The sequence below is a fragment of the Micropterus salmoides genome, unplaced genomic scaffold (assembly GCF_014851395.1).
Source record: "Micropterus salmoides isolate LMB-PRFRI ecotype aquatic unplaced genomic scaffold, ASM1485139v1 Ms_hic_scaffold_12, whole genome shotgun sequence".
Classification (NCBI taxonomy): Eukaryota; Metazoa; Chordata; class Actinopteri; order Centrarchiformes; family Centrarchidae; genus Micropterus; species Micropterus salmoides.
The window spans coordinates 18896238-18901824 of record NW_024040263.1 but is presented as its reverse complement, the minus strand read 5'-3'; the positions used below and the strand labels follow the sequence as shown (position 1 = coordinate 18901824).

The 5587-nt window shown below is 40.3% G+C and overlaps 1 protein-coding gene across 4 annotated transcripts in view; it reads left to right on the top strand.

Annotated features, from left to right (window-relative positions):
• The first annotated feature begins 2766 nt into the window (after positions 1 to 2766).
• The window catches only part of LOC119899311 (inactive rhomboid protein 2-like), a 43478-nt gene continuing 40657 nt past the window's right edge, over positions 2767 to 5587 (top strand). For 3 of the 4 annotated variants that reach the window (XM_038713836.1, XM_038713835.1, XM_038713839.1), the window contains exon 1: positions 2767 to 2916. The gene's annotated coding sequence lies outside the window, so the exon portion shown is untranslated. The remainder of the gene's footprint in view (positions 2917 to 5587) is intronic. The other variant, XM_038713837.1, reaches the window with a different exon arrangement.

Genomic DNA, 5587 nt, shown 5'->3' with positions numbered 1-5587 from the left:
TTGTGCTGCTTTGTGTGTGTGTGTGTGTGTGTGTGTAAGGTTGGATGGATGGATGGATGGACCGGGAGCTTAAAGCCCAGGCCTGTGTGTGTGTGTGTGTATATATAAATAAATAATGTGTGTGTGTGGTCCTTGGAGTACACATCACTGAGAATCTTACCTGGAGCCTGAACACAACCCACATCATCAAGAGAGCCCAGCAAAGACTGTTCTGAGGACCCTGTGACGCAACAAGCTTCCCCAAAGACTGCTGATCAGCTTCTACCACTGCTCAGTAGAAAGTGTCTTGACTTATTGCTGTACTGTGCGGATAAGAAAGACCCGCAGTGGGTGGTGAAGACAACTGAGACGATTATTGGCTCCCCCCTCCCAAAGCTGCTGGACATCCACTCCGTCTCTTCGAACAGGCCATAAACATCCAGCAGGACTCCTCACACCCTGGAAACCCCTTCTTCACCACCCTCCCCTCAGGCAGACTGACAACCCCAGCAGCACCCACAAACAGACTACAGAACAGTTTTTTTCCCCCAGAGCTCTGGACAGGCTGCAAAAAGCAAAACAATACCCACCACTACCACGGCCACTTAGCCCTCCCTTGCATAAACACACCTGCACACAGACGAACAAGCAACTCTCATATCCAAAATACACATCTACACAACATAATAGCTTCTGTTTTCGTTGTTTTACTGCTACATACACTGAACAAAAATATACAGGCAACACTTTTGTTTTTGCCTCCATTCATCATGAGCTGAACTCAAAGACTTTCTCTATGTACACAATTGCATGTTCCCTCAAAACTTGCGACATCTGTGGCATTGTGGTGTTTGATGGAACTGCACATTTTGTGGCCTTTTATTGTGGCCAGCCTAAGGCACACTTGTGTAATACCCATGCTGTCCGATCTGCATCTTGATGCCACACCTGTGAGGTGGATAGATTATCTCGGCAAAGGAGAAACGCTCACTGACACAGATTTTGACGGATTTGTGAACATATTATATATATTGAATATTTGAGAGAAATATTTATATAAATAATTGTGTACATGGAGAAAGTCTTAAATCTTTGAGTTCAGCTCAAGTGTTGCGTTTATAATTTGGTTCAGTATAAATGCATTACCACTTTCACGAGAAATGTACTGGAGGAACTTTACAGTAGCAACGTAGTATAATGTAACCTTTCAACCTAAGATGACACTGGGATCCTGTTGCAGAAGTGTACAATCAAAGAATACAGCAAAAAGAATTACACATTTCTATGTTTCAGCTGCGTTATAGCAGTCATTAAATGGGCACTGTGCTAATCATGATGTTGGATTGGGCTGGTCTAATTAAAGATGCTATCCAGATGCATTGTGGGACTGTAGGAGTCAGCATTTTTTAGGCTTGGCCAATACTAGGGTCAAGCTTTCTCGGCCTCTGCTGCATTGTTTTTGACCCTTCTGTTTTCTTATGTGTCTGTTGCAAGTCTTCCAACTTTGTAGAAGTGTACTACTACATTGCAAGAGTACCCTTTTAAGGCATTAGTAGTCCTTTTATTATCATCATTATTATTACTATTATTTTTACTATTACCACTATTATTACTATTATTTTACATCTATATATGGAACGTGCAATTGAACGGTGTAGACTAAGGTGACCAGATTTCTGAAATGAAAACTGGGGACATTTTTGGTTTGGAGATCAGTATATCATTAAAAAAATAATCTGTCAAATATAACTCTTCTGAAGGAAATCAAGTAATTTTGAGGCAGAATCTACCTTTTAGTCAATAAGTCACTTTCTGGCAAGTGGAATACTGTATTATGGTTTGTATTGGCCATTTAAAGGCAGGTAAAAAGGACTGGATTGTTCATAAGGATAATTGCAAAAGAGATCTTGTCTTTATTTTATATATAACTAAGCAGTATTGTTGATTATTGGCTTCATTTCGTTTTCCAAATATAAACAAGGATATTAGACATAGGCCTACCAAACACAAATTCCATCGGCAACAGCAGGCTTCTATTATTGCCATTACCTATGATCATGTAGGCTAAATGTGAGTCATGCCTGGTTACGCTATAAACTGCAAACACTTATTTGGCCACAACTTTGATTATTCTGTTAAAAGAAACGTTAAAGTATCACGAAGACTTGCCTTTGCTATACCACGGATACAAAGTGATGTTTATTTGCACGTTGTGTCTGTTTGATCCAGATAAAAGCAGCTGTAGACGTCAAGAGACTGGGCGATACAGCTTTAAAGTGTATTGCGCGCGCTCCCGCTCACGCACGACACCTGTCTGCCCTGCTGCCCAGTCGTTGTGGCCACGTAAAATCTTATTTCAGGTCTGTTAACACCTTATACAGTCTATGATTAACACACAGTTAAAAACGGGGACATTTACGGGGACAGCTCCAGACGGGCACAGGCCACCAAAACAGGGGATTGTCCCCGGAAAACGGGGACGTCTGGTCGCATTACAGTGTAGACCTGGTCACCCTACAGTGTAGACCTGCTCTACATGAAAAGTGCATTAAGATATATGTTATAAATTGGCGCCATCTAAATAAAATACCTTATAAGAAAATAAAGTGTATTGTATGAAGACATTATTAGAGACACATAGAAAGGATTTGAATCTTATAAGTAACTGAATGCCGAACTGTGAAATGCAACTACAATGACATATTGAGCTAACTACAGGGCGGTTGGCTCCCACGCAGCCGGGTGTCAGAGAGCTTGGACCGGGGCCAGCTCGGCGTAACTCCGCCCCCTGCTCCTCTGTGGAGCTGCAGCGAAGGATGTTGGAAGACAGAAAGAGGGAAGTAGTGACACACTGGTGGACAGTAACCTACAGTATCTTACCATTTCGGATATATTCCCTCTTCTAATGAATTATAATCCAGTAATTTCTTCTTGGAGGTGAGTGAAATAAGTCTCTTTAGACCGTACGGTTGTTTTTGGGAACGTTAAAGCCGATAAAAGTTAACGTTTACTTAAAATGTTTGGGTCAACGGCCATATCGAATTTTGAACATATTGAATATCTCAAAAGCACCACGTAAACCTGCTCTGGTAAAGGGAGTTTTAATAGCCGTGAACCGAGCTAAGTTAAACAAAGAAAAGCACAAATAACAGAGCAAATGACAGTTAATGTGACGTGTTAGCTAAAAACGGTCGTTTTCATCTAACATTAACTTGGACGAGTCTCTGAAAGCATGCCTCGGCAAGCCCTTTGTTGCTCTTACCCGCCGGGACAAATGCGGGCGAATACTAATAACGTTATTCATCTCAGATTTCCTGCAGTTATCCCAGTAAAGTTAAGTATAGCCACCATGTGCCGTGTGTTACACCCCTCACAATTGTTTTTCAAATGCTCTAGGAGGGAGTGTTCACACATGGTGTTTCATTGGTATTTAACCAGGAATTACCTGACATTTTTATCTGACTTATGACAGAAAGAAACTACATTTTGTACAGGCTACCCAGTAAAAGGAAGTGAAACCTTCTTGTGTAGCTAATCTTAAGAACTCCATCTGTCTTTTAGATTTACACAATTGTGACAAAAAAAAAAATAGAGACCCGTCAGTCATTAAATTGCTGTTACTGCAGGTACAAAAACGTAGGTTTAACTGTTGTGCTCATGTGGGACACAGTCCTTACAGTTACTTTTCCACCTCCTGTGTGTGTGTGTGTGTGTGTGTGTGTGTGTGTGTGTGTGTGTGTGTGTGTGTGTGTATATATACACACATACATACACACACCTGTTTTACTAAATCCATACAATGAATTGTCTGTTAATTTCTAGTGTGAACCAGGTGTAACGTTATGTCACTACAGTTTGTTACCAGCTGAATGATGGGCTGTAAGGTTAGGCTAGTTGATTTGAATTAGTGGTGTAATTTAAGTAAATTCACTTGCCAATAAAGAGTCTTTTAATTTTTCCAATATAAATTTAGTGCCCTTACATTTTCAACAAGCTCTGACATTAATACAGAAATTATGCACAAAGAACTGTAGGGCCTCATGGAGGTGGGCGGCATGGATGAAATTATCATTGCAGTATTTGTCACAGCATTGCTGCAGTGTTTGTCTTATGATATATTAACAAGTTGGCCTATTCACAATCATAACAAGTGGAGGAGTCTTTTATTCTGGTTAGTCTAGGCACACTCATTGAGGGAAAGTGTTTTATTGCACTTTGCCATTGAAATCATACAGCCATGTCTTGTACACTAACTGAATCATTTGAAACATTAAAGGGGACCTATTATGCTTATTTGCAGCTCTTAATTTTTTATTGTGGGATTCCACTAGAGTAGCTTTGCATGATTCACAGTTCCTTGTTTATCTTATCTATTTAGTGCAGCCTCTGTCTGAAGAGACATCTAGATTTTGAAAGTATCAAACTGAAAATATCCCACCCCCTCCCTTCAGGCCTCTCTCCAAAGCCACTCAGCCAAAACACATTTTCATGTGCAATTAGTGCAAGGGCAGAGTGCCGCAGGTAGGTAGGCCATCCAATCACTTTATTCAGTCCACATGAAATGAAACTTTAGTGTCAGAGCATTTGATTTAGGGCTGCAGCTAACGATGATTTTAGTATTCAAAGCTTCTACAGATTACCCCCCCCCCCCCCCCCAGTAACAGGATCAGCTGATTACGTTGATAGATATTTATTAGTCCTTCTGGAAATTCATAGCGTGTCATACAGCAAACATCAGACCAACAACATCAACCAGCACCCGAGTGCTATACACATTATACTAAGGTGCAGCTACCCGACACCCAGTTAACTCATGACTGTGACGTTACAACCCAAACTCACGGTCCAGGCGGAGAATAACAAATGCACGTGTGTACATTTTCATCTGAGGATTGTGGCTTACTTTTGTTAGCCTTCAACTCAACAATCAGTCAGGATTTCAGTTAAAAGCTAAAGTTGCTGTTACGTTGTCTGTGACGTAAGTTTTGTTTTACGGTGGATGGACATTCCAGAGTTGTTGTTGTTTTCTTTTAGCTTGAAATAATCCCATACTATGAACACTTTATTTTTTGCCCCTCACTATTTTCTGTCTGTTCCTCCACTTTGCAAACAGCGCCATCATAATCACGACGTGTTCACATAGCGTAAGCGCTATGTGCGACCGTAATAAATGTCCGTGCGAAACAGTTTGCTACATAGTTATATGGATTAAACAAAGTGTTGATGCAAAGAATTTGCGTCGATGCATTTTAGTAATCGATTTAATCAATGAATTGTTTCAGCCCTAATTTGATTTATTGATTGCTGTCAGGTTGTAAAGAGAATTTCAACAAGCACAACAAAAGTTCTCTTGTAATAAATTACCTACCCCAGTTTAAACTTATCTTGGAAAATAGCGACATTGAATTTGATGAATTTACTGTTTATCAGATAACAAATTGGATGCAAATTAGGTTTGAGAAACAGTAGACCCGAATGTTTCTGGGGTCTGATGTGCTTGGCCTGGCAGATCTGCCCACGGCCTCACAGAAAATTGAACAAAAACACACAACATTTATATCTTCATTCACTGATTTTTGTGAAACTAGATCATATTTTATGGAGTTTC